The sequence below is a fragment of the Rhinoderma darwinii genome, unplaced genomic scaffold, assembly GCF_050947455.1.
Source record: "Rhinoderma darwinii isolate aRhiDar2 unplaced genomic scaffold, aRhiDar2.hap1 Scaffold_978, whole genome shotgun sequence".
Taxonomy (NCBI): domain Eukaryota; kingdom Metazoa; phylum Chordata; class Amphibia; order Anura; family Rhinodermatidae; genus Rhinoderma; species Rhinoderma darwinii.
In genome coordinates, this window is record NW_027464552.1 from 1 (window position 1) to 23776 (window position 23776).

General features: G+C 47.2%; 9 non-coding genes and 1 pseudogene across 9 annotated transcripts; all 10 read right to left on the bottom strand.

Moving 5' to 3' along the window:
* Nucleotides 1–2846: 2846 nt before the first annotated feature.
* LOC142734383 (U2 spliceosomal RNA) lies at nucleotides 2847–3037 on the bottom strand. The gene has a single exon (XR_012880346.1). It is a non-coding gene; the product is annotated as a U2 spliceosomal RNA (small nuclear RNA).
* A 1342-nt stretch (nucleotides 3038–4379) lies between these two features.
* On the bottom strand, nucleotides 4380–4570 carry LOC142734396 (U2 spliceosomal RNA). The gene has a single exon (XR_012880357.1). It is a non-coding gene; the product is annotated as a U2 spliceosomal RNA (small nuclear RNA).
* Nucleotides 4571–5880: 1310 nt separating this feature from the next.
* LOC142734408 (U2 spliceosomal RNA) lies at nucleotides 5881–6071 on the bottom strand. Its single transcript, XR_012880368.1, has one exon. It is a non-coding gene; the product is annotated as a U2 spliceosomal RNA (small nuclear RNA).
* Nucleotides 6072–7371: 1300 nt separating this feature from the next.
* On the bottom strand, nucleotides 7372–7562 carry LOC142734420 (U2 spliceosomal RNA). The gene has a single exon (XR_012880379.1). It is a non-coding gene; the product is annotated as a U2 spliceosomal RNA (small nuclear RNA).
* A 1340-nt stretch (nucleotides 7563–8902) lies between these two features.
* On the bottom strand, nucleotides 8903–9093 carry LOC142734432 (U2 spliceosomal RNA). Its single transcript, XR_012880385.1, has one exon. It is a non-coding gene; the product is annotated as a U2 spliceosomal RNA (small nuclear RNA).
* A 1336-nt stretch (nucleotides 9094–10429) lies between these two features.
* LOC142734384 (U2 spliceosomal RNA) lies at nucleotides 10430–10620 on the bottom strand. The gene has a single exon (XR_012880347.1). It is a non-coding gene; the product is annotated as a U2 spliceosomal RNA (small nuclear RNA).
* Nucleotides 10621–11962: 1342 nt separating this feature from the next.
* Nucleotides 11963–12153, bottom strand: LOC142734385 (U2 spliceosomal RNA). Its single transcript, XR_012880348.1, has one exon. It is a non-coding gene; the product is annotated as a U2 spliceosomal RNA (small nuclear RNA).
* A 1338-nt stretch (nucleotides 12154–13491) lies between these two features.
* Nucleotides 13492–13683, bottom strand: LOC142734426 (U2 spliceosomal RNA). The gene has a single exon (XR_012880382.1). It is a non-coding gene; the product is annotated as a U2 spliceosomal RNA (small nuclear RNA).
* Nucleotides 13684–20571: 6888 nt separating this feature from the next.
* Nucleotides 20572–20762, bottom strand: LOC142734386 (U2 spliceosomal RNA). Its single transcript, XR_012880349.1, has one exon. It is a non-coding gene; the product is annotated as a U2 spliceosomal RNA (small nuclear RNA).
* Nucleotides 20763–22102: 1340 nt separating this feature from the next.
* On the bottom strand, nucleotides 22103–22279 carry LOC142734424 (U2 spliceosomal RNA; annotated as a pseudogene).
* Nucleotides 22280–23776: the final 1497 nt, after the last annotated feature.

Here is a 23776-nt window from a genome sequence, read left to right on the forward strand (position 1 = left end):
GAAAGCCATGAGATAACCAGAACATATCACGTCCCAGGGAAATACATAGCTCTTTCCAGATTTGCCACATTGACTTCACTGAGGAAACCTTCCCCAGGAGAGCTGGGTACTTCTGAGGCCACCTCAGATGACTTAGGGCTAGAACTAGAGTCACTGTCCAGCAATGAGAAGGGATTTGCATGAGCAGAATCTTCCAATAAGCCTATCTTCAGTCTCTTCACCGCCTTTCCAGACTTCCCCCTTTTTGAGACCACTTTATGAAAAATTTCAGCACTAGTGGCACTAGGCATCCTGGCCTCCTTCTCGTCCTCCTCCGATATTGACCACTCCACTTTAGCTGAGTCTTCCATTTTTGACTCTGGGCTAGAAAAAGACAAAATTTGCATACTTGCACCATCATCAGGGGAAGCACACCCAATAGGTGGCGCTGTGTCTTCACCTTCCATAGGCATAACCCCAGGTGTTTCATCAACACTTTGCTCTGCAGGAGGGACCACACCCAACTCCATGCTGTTAGTATGTGAGGTTAGAACCTCTCCTAATCCAGCTTTCCCAGGGTCCTGAGAAGCAGGCACAGAAACACTGCCAGCTGGCTCTGAAATTGCATCAGAAGTGGCAGCAAGGGAACTTGTTGTTCTCACCTGTCTGCCCCATGTTCTTCTCTCTTGCCCTAAAAAGGGAAACACCTTTGGACATTTCCTACAAGTATGACCCGGCAAACCACAAATGTCACACCTGGATGGGGAAATACATGCACTAGCCTCATGTCCTGTTTCTTTGCAATTCCTGCATACTTTGCCTTTACATGCATCTTTGGTATGCCCGTAGGAAAAACATGATCTGCAAAAACATGGCATATCTTGGTAATAAAGATATCCCTTATTACCACCAATTGAAAAATTTGCAGGAGGATTCATCACTCCTCCAATACAGCTGGAGTCAGGTTTCAGCCTGACCCAGTACTTAATATCACCATTGAAAACTCCCCATAGGTTCTTCTGCTCCACACCTCCTCTAACATGGGTACAGTAGTGAGCTAAGAAGGCCCTGACCAGCCTTCTATCCAGAAATGGGTTATACATGTGGATGGTAATACATTTCTCCACTGCTGAAAAAAGAGGTTGCACTTCAATAGATTTTAAAGCCTCATGCATGTGTTTCTCCTTGAGCAACTGAAAAACATTTAGACAGTAGGCGGCCTCAAAAAAGGATACATCATATGTAGCAATATTGCTGAAAGCTTGGATACAGAATACCTCTACCAACTTAACTCCAGCCAGGTCCAGAAGGATGTTCTCAATGATATGTCCAGTATCAACTTCTTCTCTCCTCTGCTCATTCACCACAAAACGGATAGTGTTACGCACAGCTGCCATCTTGAAAAGGAATGCCCAACGGCACGGTGATCGCTCCCAAAAACGTCGGATAGGACTCCACGAAAAGGCCGAACCCCCCGGCCCAGACCAGGCAATGAACCTGATCTGAGCCAAAAGGCCGAGAAGCGATAACCCGAGCGGCCCTTGCCTTGCCCGAGCCTGTCCCATACTGCTGTTCACCCCTTGCAGCGATTGATTCAGCCTACTCCTAGGCAATTCCATGGGGCCCTGCAGGCTCACACACATTTACAGCTACTAAGCGGGAGGGAGGTGAATAAAGGCCGGAGAGGAAGCTACACAGGATTTGCTTCTTTTGCTTGCACCACAATGCAGTGCTGAAAGAGGAGGAATCTACATAAAAACGCCTTCCTGGCAACGCCCAAATGCCCTCCTGCCATGCAGATAAACACTGGCAGCGGCAGCAAGTGCATGCCCACAGCCACCCCTTGTTCCTTCACACCTTGTATCAGCTGTAATCCAGTCCAGTCCAGTCCAGTGCTGCCTGCTGAGCAGCACTGACCAACACTGCCTGGGCCCAGGCTTTTATCTCTGAGGCAGGCCCCATTATGATGTCAGAAAGCTGGCTCTGGAATCCTGAGGGCTCCACTATGACACGTGCAAAGTTCCGTCTGAACTTTATATAAGACGGTGCGGCTCAGTCAGTCACTCAGTGTTGCCTGAGAGGGCAACACTGCAACAGCCGGCCGCCAGGCTGTCTTTTTTTTGCACATTTATTTGCCTCCAGGAGGCCACAAGAGGGAGACAAGGGACTGCAAAATGGAAAATAGGCATCCACCAACTTTACAGACAACTTCTCTTTGCTCCTACAACCTCCATCCTTGCACAGTTTGTTATTCTTCCAGGTAACATAGTAACAAATCCAAATTGCTGCTCTCTTTGTAGGCAAGCAAGGGTTTGTTGCAACTGCAATTCTTACTTCTTCTTGGAAATGTAGGGACGACAGTACATTCCATCACATCCATCTAGTGTACACAGGTAGGTCCATTGTGGCGGGCGGGCTGCTTTAATGGCTGTTTGCTGTTCCCCCTACTCCACTCCACTATTTGACTGTGGTGCTGCATCAATCAATCAGTGGCTGGCTCAGGTGCAGCTCTTTAACCTACCTAAAAGGGAGGGCGGAGAGAAGACAAGGAAGGTGAATGAGCTGTTCCAATGTGAAATGCCGGAAACACAGAAACACAGAAGACACACACACACACACACACACACACACACACACACACACACACACACACACACACACACACACACACACACACAACAAGAGGTGGCAATGTATTAATTAATTGCATTTAATAAATGAGCTCATTATCACACATGACTGTACAAATGCATTGTCCAACAGGTGTTGAAATAATGGGATTAAAAGGGGAGATCCCATCAGAAAGACAAAAACAATAGCAAACACAAATAGCACTTTTGGAATCTGATTTTAGTCAACACATAAGGGAAGGGTGCACCGGTCCTGGAAATACTGCAATACCAGGTCAATGCGTGGAGTGGACAGAGCAAGCTCTATTTCCATCTCCCTGTTCTAAAAATCCATTTAATATATGGTCCCCAGATAGGGGACGTATCAGATATTAAACTGATAAGAACAGATACTACACTTGATCTTAGCCAAAAGGCCGAGAAGCGATAACCCGAGCGGCCCTTGCCTTGCCCGAGCCTGTCCCATACTGCTGTTCACCCCTTGCAGCGATTGATTCAGCCTACTCCTAGGCAATTCCATGGGGCCCTGCAGGCTCACACACATTTACAGCTACTAAGCGGGAGGGAGGTGAATAAAGGCCGGAGAGGAAGCTACACAGGATTTGCTTCTTTTGCTTGCACCACAATGCAGTGCTGAAAGAGGAGGAATCTACATAAAAACGCCTTCCTGGCAACGCCCAAATGCCCTCCTGCCATGCAGATAAACACTGGCAGCGGCAGCAAGTGCATGCCCACAGCCACCCCTTGTTCCTTCACACCTTGTATCAGCTGTAATCCAGTCCAGTCCAGTCCAGTGCTGCCTGCTGAGCAGCACTGACCAACACTGCCTGGGCCCAGGCTTTTATCTCTGAGGCAGGCCCCATTATGATGTCAGAAAGCTGGCTCTGGAATCCTGAGGGCTCCACTATGACACGTGCAAAGTTCCGTCTGAACTTTATATAAGACGGTGCGGCTCAGTCAGTCACTCAGTGTTGCCTGAGAGGGCAACACTGCAACAGCCGGCCGCCAGGCTGTCTTTTTTTTGCACATTTATTTGCCTCCAGGAGGCCACAAGAGGGAGACAAGGGACTGCAAAATGGAAAATAGGCATCCACCAACTTTACAGACAACTTCTCTTTGCTCCTACAACCTCCATCCTTGCACAGTTTGTTATTCTTCCAGGTAACATAGTAACAAATCCAAATTGCTGCTCTCTTTGTAGGCAAGCAAGGGTTTGTTGCAACTGCAATTCTTACTTCTTCTTGGAAATGTAGGGACGACAGTACATTCCATCACATCCATCTAGTGTACACAGGTAGGTCCATTGTGGCGGGCGGGCTGCTTTAATGGCTGTTTGCTGTTCCCCCTACTCCACTCCACTATTTGACTGTGGTGCTGCATCAATCAATCAGTGGCTGGCTCAGGTGCAGCTCTTTAACCTACCTAAAAGGGAGGGCGGAGAGAAGACAAGGAAGGTGAATGAGCTGTTCCAATGTGAAATGCCGGAAACACAGAAACACAGAAGACACACACACACACACACACACACACACACACACACACACACACACACACACACACACACACACACACACACACACAACAAGAGGTGGCAATGTATTAATTAATTGCATTTAATAAATGAGCTCATTATCACACATGACTGTACAAATGCATTGTCCAACAGGTGTTGAAATAATGGGATTAAAAGGGGAGATCCCATCAGAAAGACAAAAACAATAGCAAACACAAATAGCACTTTTGGAATCTGATTTTAGTCAACACATAAGGGAAGGGTGCACCGGTCCTGGAAATACTGCAATACCAGGTCAATGCGTGGAGTGGACAGAGCAAGCTCTATTTCCATCTCCCTGTTCTAAAAATCCATTTAATATATGGTCCCCAGATAGGGGACGTATCAGATATTAAACTGATAAGAACAGATACTACACTTGATCTTAGCCAAAAGGCCGAGAAGCGATAACCCGAGCGGCCCTTGCCTTGCCCGAGCCTGTCCCATACTGCTGTTCACCCCTTGCAGCGATTGATTCAGCCTACTCCTAGGCAATTCCATGGGGCCCTGCAGGCTCACACACATTTACAGCTACTAAGCGGGAGGGAGGTGAATAAAGGCCGGAGAGGAAGCTACACAGGATTTGCTTCTTTTGCTTGCACCACAATGCAGTGCTGAAAGAGGAGGAATCTACATAAAAACGCCTTCCTGGCAACGCCCAAATGCCCTCCTGCCATGCAGATAAACACTGGCAGCGGCAGCAAGTGCATGCCCACAGCCACCCCTTGTTCCTTCACACCTTGTATCAGCTGTAATCCAGTCCAGTCCAGTCCAGTGCTGCCTGCTGAGCAGCACTGACCAACACTGCCTGGGCCCAGGCTTTTATCTCTGAGGCAGGCCCCATTATGATGTCAGAAAGCTGGCTCTGGAATCCTGAGGGCTCCACTATGACACGTGCAAAGTTCCGTCTGAACTTTATATAAGACGGTGCGGCTCAGTCAGTCACTCAGTGTTGCCTGAGAGGGCAACACTGCAACAGCCGGCCGCCAGGCTGTCTTTTTTTTGCACATTTATTTGCCTCCAGGAGGCCACAAGAGGGAGACAAGGGACTGCAAAATGGAAAATAGGCATCCACCAACTTTACAGACAACTTCTCTTTGCTCCTACAACCTCCATCCTTGCACAGTTTGTTATTCTTCCAGGTAACATAGTAACAAATCCAAATTGCTGCTCTCTTTGTAGGCAAGCAAGGGTTTGTTGCAACTGCAATTCTTACTTCTTCTTGGAAATGTAGGGACGACAGTACATTCCATCACATCCATCTAGTGTACACAGGTAGGTCCATTGTGGCGGGCGGGCTGCTTTAATGGCTGTTTGCTGTTCCCCCTACTCCACTCCACTATTTGACTGTGGTGCTGCATCAATCAATCAGTGGCTGGCTCAGGTGCAGCTCTTTAACCTACCTAAAAGGGAGGGCGGAGAGAAGACAAGGAAGGTGAATGAGCTGTTCCAATGTGAAATGCCGGAAACACAGAAACACAGAAGACACACACACACACACACACACACACACACACACACACACACACAACAAGAGGTGGCAATGTATTAATTAATTGCATTTAATAAATGAGCTCATTATCACACATGACTGTACAAATGCATTGTCCAACAGGTGTTGAAATAATGGGATTAAAAGGGGAGATCCCATCAGAAAGACAAAAACAATAGCAAACACAAATAGCACTTTTGGAATCTGATTTTAGTCAACACATAAGGGAAGGGTGCACCGGTCCTGGAAATACTGCAATACCAGGTCAATGCGTGGAGTGGACAGAGCAAGCTCTATTTCCATCTCCCTGTTCTAAAAATCCATTTAATATATGGTCCCCAGATAGGGGACGTATCAGATATTAAACTGATAAGAACAGATACTACACTTGATCTTAGCCAAAAGGCCGAGAAGCGATAACCCGAGCGGCCCTTGCCTTGCCCGAGCCTGTCCCATACTGCTGTTCACCCCTTGCAGCGATTGATTCAGCCTACTCCTAGGCAATTCCATGGGGCCCTGCAGGCTCACACACATTTACAGCTACTAAGCGGGAGGGAGGTGAATAAAGGCCGGAGAGGAAGCTACACAGGATTTGCTTCTTTTGCTTGCACCACAATGCAGTGCTGAAAGAGGAGGAATCTACATAAAAACGCCTTCCTGGCAACGCCCAAATGCCCTCCTGCCATGCAGATAAACACTGGCAGCGGCAGCAAGTGCATGCCCACAGCCACCCCTTGTTCCTTCACACCTTGTATCAGCTGTAATCCAGTCCAGTCCAGTCCAGTGCTGCCTGCTGAGCAGCACTGACCAACACTGCCTGGGCCCAGGCTTTTATCTCTGAGGCAGGCCCCATTATGATGTCAGAAAGCTGGCTCTGGAATCCTGAGGGCTCCACTATGACACGTGCAAAGTTCCGTCTGAACTTTATATAAGACGGTGCGGCTCAGTCAGTCACTCAGTGTTGCCTGAGAGGGCAACACTGCAACAGCCGGCCGCCAGGCTGTCTTTTTTTTGCACATTTATTTGCCTCCAGGAGGCCACAAGAGGGAGACAAGGGACTGCAAAATGGAAAATAGGCATCCACCAACTTTACAGACAACTTCTCTTTGCTCCTACAACCTCCATCCTTGCACAGTTTGTTATTCTTCCAGGTAACATAGTAACAAATCCAAATTGCTGCTCTCTTTGTAGGCAAGCAAGGGTTTGTTGCAACTGCAATTCTTACTTCTTCTTGGAAATGTAGGGACGACAGTACATTCCATCACATCCATCTAGTGTACACAGGTAGGTCCATTGTGGCGGGCGGGCTGCTTTAATGGCTGTTTGCTGTTCCCCCTACTCCACTCCACTATTTGACTGTGGTGCTGCATCAATCAATCAGTGGCTGGCTCAGGTGCAGCTCTTTAACCTACCTAAAAGGGAGGGCGGAGAGAAGACAAGGAAGGTGAATGAGCTGTTCCAATGTGAAATGCCGGAAACACAGAAACACAGAAGACACACACACACACACACACACACACACACACACAACAAGAGGTGGCAATGTATTAATTAATTGCATTTAATAAATGAGCTCATTATCACACATGACTGTACAAATGCATTGTCCAACAGGTGTTGAAATAATGGGATTAAAAGGGGAGATCCCATCAGAAAGACAAAAACAATAGCAAACACAAATAGCACTTTTGGAATCTGATTTTAGTCAACACATAAGGGAAGGGTGCACCGGTCCTGGAAATACTGCAATACCAGGTCAATGCGTGGAGTGGACAGAGCAAGCTCTATTTCCATCTCCCTGTTCTAAAAATCCATTTAATATATGGTCCCCAGATAGGGGACGTATCAGATATTAAACTGATAAGAACAGATACTACACTTGATCTTAGCCAAAAGGCCGAGAAGCGATAACCCGAGCGGCCCTTGCCTTGCCCGAGCCTGTCCCATACTGCTGTTCACCCCTTGCAGCGATTGATTCAGCCTACTCCTAGGCAATTCCATGGGGCCCTGCAGGCTCACACACATTTACAGCTACTAAGCGGGAGGGAGGTGAATAAAGGCCGGAGAGGAAGCTACACAGGATTTGCTTCTTTTGCTTGCACCACAATGCAGTGCTGAAAGAGGAGGAATCTACATAAAAACGCCTTCCTGGCAACGCCCAAATGCCCTCCTGCCATGCAGATAAACACTGGCAGCGGCAGCAAGTGCATGCCCACAGCCACCCCTTGTTCCTTCACACCTTGTATCAGCTGTAATCCAGTCCAGTCCAGTCCAGTGCTGCCTGCTGAGCAGCACTGACCAACACTGCCTGGGCCCAGGCTTTTATCTCTGAGGCAGGCCCCATTATGATGTCAGAAAGCTGGCTCTGGAATCCTGAGGGCTCCACTATGACACGTGCAAAGTTCCGTCTGAACTTTATATAAGACGGTGCGGCTCAGTCAGTCACTCAGTGTTGCCTGAGAGGGCAACACTGCAACAGCCGGCCGCCAGGCTGTCTTTTTTTTGCACATTTATTTGCCTCCAGGAGGCCACAAGAGGGAGACAAGGGACTGCAAAATGGAAAATAGGCATCCACCAACTTTACAGACAACTTCTCTTTGCTCCTACAACCTCCATCCTTGCACAGTTTGTTATTCTTCCAGGTAACATAGTAACAAATCCAAATTGCTGCTCTCTTTGTAGGCAAGCAAGGGTTTGTTGCAACTGCAATTCTTACTTCTTCTTGGAAATGTAGGGACGACAGTACATTCCATCACATCCATCTAGTGTACACAGGTAGGTCCATTGTGGCGGGCGGGCTGCTTTAATGGCTGTTTGCTGTTCCCCCTACTCCACTCCACTATTTGACTGTGGTGCTGCATCAATCAATCAGTGGCTGGCTCAGGTGCAGCTCTTTAACCTACCTAAAAGGGAGGGCGGAGAGAAGACAAGGAAGGTGAATGAGCTGTTCCAATGTGAAATGCCGGAAACACAGAAACACAGAAGACACACACACACACACACACACACACACACACACACACACACACACACACACACACACACACACACACACACACAACAAGAGGTGGCAATGTATTAATTAATTGCATTTAATAAATGAGCTCATTATCACACATGACTGTACAAATGCATTGTCCAACAGGTGTTGAAATAATGGGATTAAAAGGGGAGATCCCATCAGAAAGACAAAAACAATAGCAAACACAAATAGCACTTTTGGAATCTGATTTTAGTCAACACATAAGGGAAGGGTGCACCGGTCCTGGAAATACTGCAATACCAGGTCAATGCGTGGAGTGGACAGAGCAAGCTCTATTTCCATCTCCCTGTTCTAAAAATCCATTTAATATATGGTCCCCAGATAGGGGACGTATCAGATATTAAACTGATAAGAACAGATACTACACTTGATCTTAGCCAAAAGGCCGAGAAGCGATAACCCGAGCGGCCCTTGCCTTGCCCGAGCCTGTCCCATACTGCTGTTCACCCCTTGCAGCGATTGATTCAGCCTACTCCTAGGCAATTCCATGGGGCCCTGCAGGCTCACACACATTTACAGCTACTAAGCGGGAGGGAGGTGAATAAAGGCCGGAGAGGAAGCTACACAGGATTTGCTTCTTTTGCTTGCACCACAATGCAGTGCTGAAAGAGGAGGAATCTACATAAAAACGCCTTCCTGGCAACGCCCAAATGCCCTCCTGCCATGCAGATAAACACTGGCAGCGGCAGCAAGTGCATGCCCACAGCCACCCCTTGTTCCTTCACACCTTGTATCAGCTGTAATCCAGTCCAGTCCAGTCCAGTGCTGCCTGCTGAGCAGCACTGACCAACACTGCCTGGGCCCAGGCTTTTATCTCTGAGGCAGGCCCCATTATGATGTCAGAAAGCTGGCTCTGGAATCCTGAGGGCTCCACTATGACACGTGCAAAGTTCCGTCTGAACTTTATATAAGACGGTGCGGCTCAGTCAGTCACTCAGTGTTGCCTGAGAGGGCAACACTGCAACAGCCGGCCGCCAGGCTGTCTTTTTTTTGCACATTTATTTGCCTCCAGGAGGCCACAAGAGGGAGACAAGGGACTGCAAAATGGAAAATAGGCATCCACCAACTTTACAGACAACTTCTCTTTGCTCCTACAACCTCCATCCTTGCACAGTTTGTTATTCTTCCAGGTAACATAGTAACAAATCCAAATTGCTGCTCTCTTTGTAGGCAAGCAAGGGTTTGTTGCAACTGCAATTCTTACTTCTTCTTGGAAATGTAGGGACGACAGTACATTCCATCACATCCATCTAGTGTACACAGGTAGGTCCATTGTGGCGGGCGGGCTGCTTTAATGGCTGTTTGCTGTTCCCCCTACTCCACTCCACTATTTGACTGTGGTGCTGCATCAATCAATCAGTGGCTGGCTCAGGTGCAGCTCTTTAACCTACCTAAAAGGGAGGGCGGAGAGAAGACAAGGAAGGTGAATGAGCTGTTCCAATGTGAAATGCCGGAAACACAGAAACACAGAAGACACACACACACACACACACACACACACACACACACACACACACACACACACACACACACACACACACACAACAAGAGGTGGCAATGTATTAATTAATTGCATTTAATAAATGAGCTCATTATCACACATGACTGTACAAATGCATTGTCCAACAGGTGTTGAAATAATGGGATTAAAAGGGGAGATCCCATCAGAAAGACAAAAACAATAGCAAACACAAATAGCACTTTTGGAATCTGATTTTAGTCAACACATAAGGGAAGGGTGCACCGGTCCTGGAAATACTGCAATACCAGGTCAATGCGTGGAGTGGACAGAGCAAGCTCTATTTCCATCTCCCTGTTCTAAAAATCCATTTAATATATGGTCCCCAGATAGGGGACGTATCAGATATTAAACTGATAAGAACAGATACTACACTTGATCTTAGCCAAAAGGCCGAGAAGCGATAACCCGAGCGGCCCTTGCCTTGCCCGAGCCTGTCCCATACTGCTGTTCACCCCTTGCAGCGATTGATTCAGCCTACTCCTAGGCAATTCCATGGGGCCCTGCAGGCTCACACACATTTACAGCTACTAAGCGGGAGGGAGGTGAATAAAGGCCGGAGAGGAAGCTACACAGGATTTGCTTCTTTTGCTTGCACCACAATGCAGTGCTGAAAGAGGAGGAATCTACATAAAAACGCCTTCCTGGCAACGCCCAAATGCCCTCCTGCCATGCAGATAAACACTGGCAGCGGCAGCAAGTGCATGCCCACAGCCACCCCTTGTTCCTTCACACCTTGTATCAGCTGTAATCCAGTCCAGTCCAGTCCAGTGCTGCCTGCTGAGCAGCACTGACCAACACTGCCTGGGCCCAGGCTTTTATCTCTGAGGCAGGCCCCATTATGATGTCAGAAAGCTGGCTCTGGAATCCTGAGGGCTCCACTATGACACGTGCAAAGTTCCGTCTGAACTTTATATAAGACGGTGCGGCTCAGTCAGTCACTCAGTGTTGCCTGAGAGGGCAACACTGCAACAGCCGGCCGCCAGGCTGTCTTTTTTTTGCACATTTATTTGCCTCCAGGAGGCCACAAGAGGGAGACAAGGGACTGCAAAATGGAAAATAGGCATCCACCAACTTTACAGACAACTTCTCTTTGCTCCTACAACCTCCATCCTTGCACAGTTTGTTATTCTTCCAGGTAACATAGTAACAAATCCAAATTGCTGCTCTCTTTGTAGGCAAGCAAGGGTTTGTTGCAACTGCAATTCTTACTTCTTCTTGGAAATGTAGGGACGACAGTACATTCCATCACATCCATCTAGTGTACACAGGTAGGTCCATTGTGGCGGGCGGGCTGCTTTAATGGCTGTTTGCTGTTCCCCCTACTCCACTCCACTATTTGACTGTGGTGCTGCATCAATCAATCAGTGGCTGGCTCAGGTGCAGCTCTTTAACCTACCTAAAAGGGAGGGCGGAGAGAAGACAAGGAAGGTGAATGAGCTGTTCCAATGTGAAATGCCGGAAACACAGAAACACAGAAGACACACACACACACACACACACACACACACACACACACACACACACACACACACACACACACACACACACACACACAACAAGAGGTGGCAATGTATTAATTAATTGCATTTAATAAATGAGCTCATTATCACACATGACTGTACAAATGCATTGTCCAACAGGTGTTGAAATAATGGGATTAAAAGGGGAGATCCCATCAGAAAGACAAAAACAATAGCAAACACAAATAGCACTTTTGGAATCTGATTTTAGTCAACACATAAGGGAAGGGTGCACCGGTCCTGGAAATACTGCAATACCAGGTCAATGCGTGGAGTGGACAGAGCAAGCTCTATTTCCATCTCCCTGTTCTAAAAATCCATTTAATATATGGTCCCCAGATAGGGGACGTATCAGATATTAAACTGATAAGAACAGATACTACACTTGATCTTAGCCAAAAGGCCGAGAAGCGATAACCCGAGCGGCCCTTGCCTTGCCCGAGCCTGTCCCATACTGCTGTTCACCCCTTGCAGCGATTGATTCAGCCTACTCCTAGGCAATTCCATGGGGCCCTGCAGGCTCACACACATTTACAGCTACTAAGCGGGAGGGAGGTGAATAAAGGCCGGAGAGGAAGCTACACAGGATTTGCTTCTTTTGCTTGCACCACAATGCAGTGCTGAAAGAGGAGGAATCTACATAAAAACGCCTTCCTGGCAACGCCCAAATGCCCTCCTGCCATGCAGATAAACACTGGCAGCGGCAGCAAGTGCATGCCCACAGCCACCCCTTGTTCCTTCACACCTTGTATCAGCTGTAATCCAGTCCAGTCCAGTCCAGTGCTGCCTGCTGAGCAGCACTGACCAACACTGCCTGGGCCCAGGCTTTTATCTCTGAGGCAGGCCCCATTATGATGTCAGAAAGCTGGCTCTGGAATCCTGAGGGCTCCACTATGACACGTGCAAAGTTCCGTCTGAACTTTATATAAGACGGTGCGGCTCAGTCAGTCACTCAGTGTTGCCTGAGAGGGCAACACTGCAACAGCCGGCCGCCAGGCTGTCTTTTTTTTGCACATTTATTTGCCTCCAGGAGGCCACAAGAGGGAGACAAGGGACTGCAAAATGGAAAATAGGCATCCACCAACTTTACAGACAACTTCTCTTTGCTCCTACAACCTCCATCCTTGCACAGTTTGTTATTCTTCCAGGTAACATAGTAACAAATCCAAATTGCTGCTCTCTTTGTAGGCAAGCAAGGGTTTGTTGCAACTGCAATTCTTACTTCTTCTTGGAAATGTAGGGACGACAGTACATTCCATCACATCCATCTAGTGTACACAGGTAGGTCCATTGTGGCGGGCGGGCTGCTTTAATGGCTGTTTGCTGTTCCCCCTACTCCACTCCACTATTTGACTGTGGTGCTGCATCAATCAATCAGTGGCTGGCTCAGGTGCAGCTCTTTAACCTACCTAAAAGGGAGGGCGGAGAGAAGACAAGGAAGGTGAATGAGCTGTTCCAATGTGAAATGCCGGAAACACAGAAACACAGAAGACACACACACACACACACACACACACACACACACACACACACACACACACACACACACACACACACACACACAACAAGAGGTGGCAATGTATTAATTAATTGCATTTAATAAATGAGCTCATTATCACACATGACTGTACAAATGCATTGTCCAACAGGTGTTGAAATAATGGGATTAAAAGGGGAGATCCCATCAGAAAGACAAAAACAATAGCAAACACAAATAGCACTTTTGGAATCTGATTTTAGTCAACACATAAGGGAAGGGTGCACCGGTCCTGGAAATACTGCAATACCAGGTCAATGCGTGGAGTGGACAGAGCAAGCTCTATTTCCATCTCCCTGTTCTAAAAATCCATTTAATATATGGTCCCCAGATAGGGGACGTATCAGATATTAAACTGATAAGAACAGATAAGGTTTCAACAAAGTTTTTTATTGGCAAAAATAATATATTTTACAGACTTTTTTTTAAAATTGAAACCACAAGATAAAATCAACAGCATAATACATGAATATTCATACATTTAAATGAATACAAAAGTAATAATAATAAGACCATTAATACAGATGTTATAATAAAAGTACAGAACAATAGCAGGATAAAATTTATACAGGGCATAAAAGACATAAAAGAATAAAACCATTTTTATTTACAATGTTATGGTATTCCACATTTGCAAACACCACATGGATGTTGCTTCTTTTACCCCTAGCTGCTTTTTGTCCCTAAGATAATAAATATACATTTCACTTAGGGCATATTTCACACAATTTTTAACGTCAATAAAATCATGTTTAAAAAGCAGAATGTTCCTAACCTTCCAAATGGCATTCTTAAAACAGTTTAAAATGATCCAACAGACCATTTGCTGTTTAAAACTTGGGCAGTTAAAAAGACCATAAAACACGTATTCAAATTTAAGATCTTTAAGACCGCAGGCCCATTTCAGCAATGGGCCTACCTTCCTCCAAACCTCCTGTGCATATGGGCAGTTCCAAAACAGGTGCATTATCGTCTCGTCGTCACCACACCTGTCTCTCGGGCACTTGGCTCTCGCCACCAGTCCTCGCCTATGCTGGAATTCACGAGTAGGGAGGCACTGGTGAACGATTGCCCAGGCAAGGTCCTTGTGCACATTTGCCATAAATTTCCCGAAAACGTTCCGCCACACCACCTTGGACCTTGCCTGTGAGAAATTTGAAACTGCCAGTGTATCCTCCTGCCGCCTACAGGAGAGTGACACTTTTTTCTGGTCCCCCAATATGTCAGGCTCCAATTCTTGGAGACCTAGGAGCCTGACAGTTTTTTCGAGCACCGCATATTGTTTTGGGGGACACAGAAGCACAGGAGAATTCAAAGGGACACGAAACCATCGTTTAAAAATCATGCCCGTAGCGTACTTTAAAAAGTAGCTAAAAATACCATCAGAATTATACATTTTAAAACAGAAGCAAAAGTATTTAATGTAAAAGAAGTTAAAAAGGTTAGGAACATCTCTCCCGCCATTGTCCTTACATCTGTACATAAAATCACGTTTTAGTTTTTCCATTTTGGAACCCCATAAAAACATAAAACAGATCCTGGTCACTTTTTTAATATATAAAATTGTTGGAGGGAAAACCATAGCTACATAAAGCATTATGGGTAATAAAACAGATTTAATTATTAAAACTTTTCCCTCCATGGTGAGATTTCTCAAATTCCACATTAAAACCTTTTTTTCCATTTTGGCAATTACTGAATCCCAATTGGGTCTCCCATCGTTTTCTTGATTAAAAACAATTCCTAAAATTTTTATCTGATCCTGCTGCATGTTAACTCCTGGTGTCACAGAGGAATCCCATACACCAGTATAAAAACAGTCACACTTATCAACGTTTAATTTAAAACCAGAGGCTTCACAAAAAAAAACCGGTGTTCCTCAATGCCCGTCTCATAGAAGCGGCGTCTGGGCATAGGACGGTGGCGTCATCCATATAGCCTAGGATTTTTACCTGGTTCCCCCTTCCTCCAGGTATGGGCACGCCTCTGATGACTTTATCATCTCTTATTAGGGTGAACAGAGGTTCTATGGCACAAATAAAAAGGAGCGGAGACAACGGGCACCCCTGTTTCACCCCTGATAAAAGAGGAACACCTTTAGTTAAAAATCCGTTGATAGAAATTTGGCTAAAACAGGATCGATATAAAAGCTTAATACGTGTTAAAATAATTTCAGGAACAGCCATCTTTTTAAGAACCATAAAAAGATATTCATGGGAGACCCGGTCAAAAGCCTTCTCGAAATCTAAGGATAAAATAGCAAGGCTTTGACCCCTTTCTTTAAAATACCAAATGATGTCACGTAAAATATTCAGGGACTCAGTAATTGACCTCCCAGGTACCCCACATACCTGGTTTGGATGGATTAATTTATGAATAAAAGGTTTAAAACGGATTGTTATTAGTTTAGCTAAAATTTTACAATCAACGTTTAAAAGAGTAATAGGGCGCCAGTTTTTTAACTGGTCCCTCTCACCTTTTTTAAAAATTAAGGACACAATCCCCCTCCTCCAGGAAGGGGGCAGCTCTTCAGTAATAAAAACTTCCTTATACAATAAAAACATGTCATTCTTTAAAATTTCCCAAAAAGCATGATAAAATTCGATGGGCAGACCATCTTCCCCAGGAGCTTTCCCATTAGAAAAACTTTTAAAAGCAAATAAAAGTTCCTCCAAGGTAATATTACGGGATAAAACTTCCTGGTCTAAAATATCTAGCTTGGCATCAAGGGAATTAAGAACATGTTCTAAAAAGGAAGGATCAATATTTTTCTTGTTAAAAAGAGATTGGTAGAAATTAAAAGCAGAATTTAAAATGCCGACCATAGTGGTTTCTCCTTCAAGGTTTAAAATGACATCTCGTTTATCCATTACCTTTTTGAAGAAGAACCGGGAACACTTCTCGCCATCCTCGAGGTGCTTTACATGTGAATTAAAAATTATTTGTTTCCCTTTCTCTTCTATGGCATATTTTATTTCAGCTTTAAGATTTAAGATATCATCATCAACATCCATACCAATCTCCTTCAATTTAAAAAGTACATGTAAACGTTTATTAAGAACATAAAACCATTGTTTTTTCTCTTTTGCTTTCTTCTTACCTGCTCGAATAAAAAAAGCTCTGATTTTGGGTTTAATGCCCTCCCACCAGTGTAGCATAGGCTGACTGGGCGCTCTATGGGACTGCCAACACTGGTAGGTCCGCACAAACTCCTCTTTAATGATGGGGTCCTCCAGGAGTGTGGTGTTTAGTCTCCAGGGACCCCTACAAGCTTTTTGCTCTCCCTCTAGCTCCAGGTGCACTGAAAGGAGCTTGTGATCAGATAAAATATTTGTTAAAAGCAAACATTTTTTGGGAATAAAACTATTAGAAGTGAAAATAAAATCAATTCTGGAGCTCACTCTTCCATTGGACCAGGTGGGGCCTGGGTCCGCAGGCAAGAGTTCCCTCCAGCAATCTTTCAATTTAAAATCACCAATAAAATTCTTGAGCAGGTAAGAAGTACGGTCAATTTTTCGATTAAAATCCCCACCCTGGCGGTGTTCTCCATCTCGCACACAGTTAAAATCACCACCCACCAGCAGGGGGGTAGACCCAACACAAAACAATGGTAAAATCTCTAATAGTTCTGCCCTCTCCTGTTTGGTAGGAGGGGCATAAACGTTTAAAACACGAATTAAAGTTCCATTAAAAAGCAAATGTATTAAAATAGCTCTGCCGGGCATGATTTCAGTCACTGTTTGGATGGAGATAAAACGACCTCGGCAGAGCAATCCAACCCCCGCAGAGCGACAGTCATTTCCACCAGACCAGACTGAGGGGCCTAGTTTCCAGTCCATCTTTAAATCTTGATATTCCAAGTCATTAGGGATTCCACATTCTTGAAGCAGGCAAAGGTCAAAGTCCACAGTCTCTAAAAATGAAAATAAAGCAGTCCTGCGGACAGGGCTCTTTAGGGACCTCACATTTAGTGAGGCGACTTTGATAGGAACCAACATAGTCTTAGTTGAGGTCAGGGTCCGAACCAGAAGAGTCGTACTCGGAGATCAGCTGCGAGTCTGGACCCCCTTTTTGAGGGGTCAATAAATCTTGGATGTTGGTAGGGTCAGAGCCAGATACGTGGGCGGCTCCAACCCCCACACTGCTCTCATCCGAACTCCGATAGGCAGCTTTCCTCCGAACTCCGGACTCCTCTTCCTCTCGCTGTCTCTTTGCAGAATGGCTCCTATCCATCTCCTCGAAGTCGCTCTCACCCATCTCTGGCCCCTGGCTGAAGATATCGCTGATGTCCTTCCTGGGCAGCTGCACAGGGGCCTGTGAGGTCCCATCGCTCTTGGCAACCTTTGCCTGCTTACGGGGAGCCTTCATCGCAAGCCCCTCCACAACCGCAGTGGAGGAACTTTGCTCCGACCCCCCCGTTGACCGGAAATGGTCAAAACGAGGCTCCAATCCAGCATATTTTAGGGTTTTCTTAATGGAGCCCTCGTCTGACACAGAGTGTCTCCGCTCCATGCCCACACTCTTGGGACAGGCGTCAGGTCCTACTGCAGAACCTACGGAGCCACGACGCCTGTCGCTAACCACTGCCTCAACAGGGTCCACTGCAGGCGGAGCAGAGGACCTGTTTGCAGAGGTGCCGGTCAACTTATGTCCAGCAGAGTCAGAATTCCTCCTGCTCTGCCTGGACCCGGTGGAATCCCTATGGCCGTCCCTCGAGGCTGACATCGGTGGGCCCCCCGATGGAGCTGTGAAGGACTTTGGCCTGGACCCCTCAGTCGTCAATGCTCGTTTTGGGGCATTACCAGCGGCGTCTGCACATGTTGCAAACTGCCGCTCTGGCCCTGGTCTGGGTGGCCCAGATTTCGCTCTGCGGGGGCAATCTTTAAAAGCATGCCCAGTCATGCCGCACAGATTGCACAACACCTCGGAACTGCATTTTGCCGCTACGTGTCCAACCTGGCCACACCTGTTACACTGCACCACATGGGGCCGGTCACAATGTTCTCTGGTGTGGCCATATCTCAAGCAGTTCCGGCAGGCTATTGGCATCTGGGGGTAAAATAGGAATCCTCGATTCTTCCCAATGGCAAAGTTCTGGGGTGGGTGATGTAAGCCTCCAATGCCATTGGGATCCTGGCGGAACTTCACCCAATATTTTCTTTTGCCATTCCAGAAGCTCTGGGTGTTCAAGATTTTATGTGAGAAGCGGACCTCCCTGCAGTAACGACTGAGGAAGGTTTCAATGTCACACTCTGAGACAAATGGACTGAACATGCACATCACGAGCGGGACTTCTTCCTCCCCGTAGAGGAATAAAAAGTTCAGTCCATTTAGCCGCTCCTCACTCTGGTCCGCATCAGACAATCTTTTGTGCATGTTGTCGCAACATGCCGCGGCCGTAAAGGATACGGTGTACCGACCGCGGCTTTCCTGGTCGTTGAGACACAGGATGTCCGCCCGCTTGAGCCCCAGGAAGTCCAGCAGAATCACCTCCACAATGAAGCGAAGGTTCTTCCGCTGGCGATGGCCTTCTTCCACCTCGATGCGGACGGACTGGCGCAACCGGGTGTCCCCGGATGCAAATCCAAATGTATATGGCATTTTCAGTGCCTGGGGGCTAAGCCTGTCCCTTATAGCAGCAAGGGCTCAGATTCCACAATTAAGTGGAACCCTCCCCCAAGGCCAAGGATTAGGGTACCCCAGACACCTACGAAGCCCGATAAACGCCCTCGGAACGCTCTTAGAAAAACGCCTCAAGGCCGGTTGACCTCTTGGGTAAGGCGCGATCGCAACTCGTTGTCCGGGGGCTAAGCCCACTCCCCAAATAGCAGCAAGGGGGTGAAGTCTCTCTGTGAAAAGAGACGATCCCCCAAGGCCAAGGAGCAGGGTACCCCGGACACCTCCCAACAAAACCAGATGCAGAAATACTACACCTGATCTTGCCAAAAGGCCGAGAAGCGATAACCCGAGCGGCCCTTGCCTTGCCCGAGCCTGTCCCATACTGCTGTTCACCCCTTGCAGCGATTGATTCAGCCTACTCCTAGGCAATTCCATGGGGCCCTGCAGGCTCACACACATTTACAGCTACTAAGCGGGAGGGAGGTGAATAAAGGCCGGAGAGGAAGCTACACAGGATTTGCTTCTTTTGCTTGCACCACAATGCAGTGCTGAAAGAGGAGGAATCTACATAAAAACGCCTTCCTGGCAACGCCCAAATGCCCTCCTGCCATGCAGATAAACACTGGCAGCGGCAGCAAGTGCATGCCCACAGCCACCCCTTGTTCCTTCACACCTTGTATCAGCTGTAATCCAGTCCAGTCCAGTCCAGTGCTGCCTGCTGAGCAGCACTGACCAACACTGCCTGGGCCCAGGCTTTTATCTCTGAGGCAGGCCCCATTATGATGTCAGAAAGCTGGCTCTGGAATCCTGAGGGCTCCACTATGACACGTGCAAAGTTCCGTCTGAACTTTATATAAGACGGTGCGGCTCAGTCAGTCACTCAGTGTTGCCTGAGAGGGCAACACTGCAACAGCCGGCCGCCAGGCTGTCTTTTTTTTGCACATTTATTTGCCTCCAGGAGGCCACAAGAGGGAGACAAGGGACTGCAAAATGGAAAATAGGCATCCACCAACTTTACAGACAACTTCTCTTTGCTCCTACAACCTCCATCCTTGCACAGTTTGTTATTCTTCCAGGTAACATAGTAACAAATCCAAATTGCTGCTCTCTTTGTAGGCAAGCAAGGGTTTGTTGCAACTGCAATTCTTACTTCTTCTTGGAAATGTAGGGACGACAGTACATTCCATCACATCCATCTAGTGTACACAGGTAGGTCCATTGTGGCGGGCGGGCTGCTTTAATGGCTGTTTGCTGTTCCCCCTACTCCACTCCACTATTTGACTGTGGTGCTGCATCAATCAATCAGTGGCTGGCTCAGGTGCAGCTCTTTAACCTACCTAAAAGGGAGGGCGGAGAGAAGACAAGGAAGGTGAATGAGCTGTTCCAATGTGAAATGCCGGAAACACAGAAACACAGAAGACACACACACACACACACACACACACACACACACACACACACACACACACACACACACACACACACACAACAAGAGGTGGCAATGTATTAATTAATTGCATTTAATAAATGAGCTCATTATCACACATGACTGTACAAATGCATTGTCCAACAGGTGTTGAAATAATGGGATTAAAAGGGGAGATCCCATCAGAAAGACAAAAACAATAGCAAACACAAATAGCACTTTTGGAATCTGATTTTAGTCAACACATAAGGGAAGGGTGCACCGGTCCTGGAAATACTGCAATACCAGGTCAATGCGTGGAGTGGACAGAGCAAGCTCTATTTCCATCTCCCTGTTCTAAAAATCCATTTAATATATGGTCCCCAGATAGGGGACGTATCAGATATTAAACTGATAAGAACAGATACTACACTTGATCTTAGCCAAAAGGCCGAGAAGCGATAACCCGAGCGGCCCTTGCCTTGCCCGAGCCTGTCCCATACTGCTGTTCACCCCTTGCAGCGATTGATTCAGCCTACTCCTAGGCAATTCCATGGGGCCCTGCAGGCTCACACACATTTACAGCTACTAAGCGGGAGGGAGGTGAATAAAGGCCGGAGAGGAAGCTACACAGGATTTGCTTCTTTTGCTTGCACCACAATGCAGTGCTGAAAGAGGAGGAATCTACATAAAAACGCCTTCCTGGCAACGCCCAAATGCCCTCCTGCCATGCAGATAAACACTGGCAGCGGCAGCAAGTGCATGCCCACAGCCACCCCTTGTTCCTTCACACCTTGTATCAGCTGTAATCCAGTCCAGTCCAGTCCAGTGCTGCCTGCTGAGCAGCACTGACCAACACTGCCTGGGCCCAGGCTTTTATCTCTGAGGCAGGCCCCATTATGATGTCAGAAAGCTGGCTCTGGAATCCTGAGGGCTCCACTATGACACGTGCAAAGTTCCGTCTGAACTTTATATAAGACGGTGCGGCTCAGTCAGTCACTCAGTGTTGCCTGAGAGGGCAACACTGCAACAGCCGGCCGCCAGGCTGTCTTTTTTTTGCACATTTATTTGCCTCCAGGAGGCCACAAGAGGGAGACAAGGGACTGCAAAATGGAAAATAGGCATCCACCAACTTTACAGACAACTTCTCTTTGCTCCTACAACCTCCATCCTTGCACAGTTTGTTATTCTTCCAGGTAACATAGTAACAAATCCAAATTGCTGCTCTCTTTGTAGGCAAGCAAGGGTTTGTTGCAACTGCAATTCTTACTTCTTCTTGGAAATGTAGGGACGACAGTACATTCCATCACATCCATCTAGTGTACACAGGTAGGTCCATTGTGGCGGGCGGGCTGCTTTAATGGCTGTTTGCTGTTCCCCCTACTCCACTCCACTATTTGACTGTGGTGCTGCATCAATCAATCAGTGGCTGGCTCAGGTGCAGCTCTTTAACCTACCTAAAAGGGAGGGCGGAGAGAAGACAAGGAAGGTGAATGAGCTGTTCCAATGTGAAATGCCGGAAACACAGAAACACAGAAGACACACACACACACACACACACACACACACACACACACACACACACACACACACACACACACACACACACACACAACAAGAGGTGGCAATGTATTAATTAATTGCATTTAATAAATGAGCTCATTATCACACATGACTGTACAAATGCATTGTCCAACAGGTGTTGAAATAATGGGATTAAAAGGGGAGATCCCATCAGAAAGACAAAAACAATAGCAAACACAAATAGCACTTTTGGAATCTGATTTTAGTCAACACATAAGGGAAGGGTGCACCGGTCCTGGAAATACTGCAATACCAGGTCAATGCGTGGAGTGGACAGAGCAAGCTCTATTTCCATCTCCCTGTTCTAAAAATCCATTTAATATATGGTCCCCAGATAGGGGACGTATCAGATATTAAACTGATAAGAACAGATTTTTTTTGATTGAAAAATGCTTTATTGACAATCAATCGTCATCATACAAACATTACTGCGACGCAGCGCAAGCCATGAAGCAGCAAATAATAAATAATAACAGTCGTCAAACATAACATGACAGTATAATACACAGTACAGGCTAGCCTATGCTATACATTACACCACATGCTACACTAACATTCTTGCATTCACTAAAGCCAAACAACAAAGCATTACAGACAAGTGATGGGATAGGGGAGTGGGTAGGAGGGGATAGGGAAGGGGGAAATCACAGGCCCGAAGCTTTATTGAAAGACAACACACAAGAAGGGAGAGTGGGGGGAAGGGGAGTATCAGTCCTCTTCCTCATCGACGTCCGGGCTGTCCCAGGTGGAATAGTCTCTGAGCAGGCTGTGGATCAGCCTGCGGCAGTCCTGGACGGACACACTCTCTCTCCGCAAAATCAGACGGTTCCTGGCAAACCATATAGCGTCCTTAAAGCAGTTCATAAGGCGCCAGGCTTCCTGGATTGCTCCATCCGTGGTATTCCCAGGAAATAGTCCATAAAGTACCGAGCGGTACGACAGTCTGTTCCTGGGTACTGAGTCCTTGAGTTCATGTTCCAAGGCTTTCAACAGACCCTGTGCAAAGGGGCACTGCCAGAAAATGTGCAAAGATGTTTCCTCCGTGAAGGGGCACCTGGGGCAGTACCGGGTCTTGCACAGGTTGCGGGCATGCATGAATGACCTAAGAGGCAGTCCTCCCTGGATGGCCATCCATGAAATGTCCTTGTGCCCGTTGGTCAACCTGCCAGATGACACGTTAGTCCAAACAGTCTCCAACGTGTCGGCATGAAGCCCTGGAACAGACTCCAGTGAGTCCTTTGCTCTGATGTGCTTGTGGATCGTCTTAGGTTTCCACAAGTCGGGCTTAAGACCCTCCAGTTGATGCTCCCTCACGAACCGGACGACATCTCCGTAGAACCAGGGAGCGTGCCAGTTGTAAGGGAAGGAGCTGTCCCACTTGTCCCAGCCAAAACCTCGCCAGAGGGGAAGGAGGAAGTAGCGGGACATGGCCTTGCCCGCAGAGCCGTTTGCTGTCCTCAGAGTCCTACGAACACAGTCACATACAAAAGCGATCCGCAGCAGAGTGGGAATGTCGGGTATACCCTTCCCACCTTTGCGGGGCTCCTTGTACATAACAGTCCGCTTTACTCTGTCCATTTTCGAGCCCCAGATGAAGCGAAACACAGTCCTGGTAATGGCCCTCGAGACGGTGGCAAGAGGGGGCCATGCCTGTGCAGTGTATTGTAGCACAGGCAAGACTTCGTTACGCAGGACCATTGCTTTGCCCTCAATAGTGAGTTGTCTGAGGCTCCACAGTCCGATCCTTTGGTTGACTTTGGCCAAGCGTTCTTCCCACGACTTTAGGGCTGCACCTTCCTTACCGAACCAGACTCCCAGAATTTTGATGAAGTCCGGCTTGATAGTAAACGGGAAGGAGGCAGGAGAAGGCAGGTACCACTTTCCGAAGAGCAT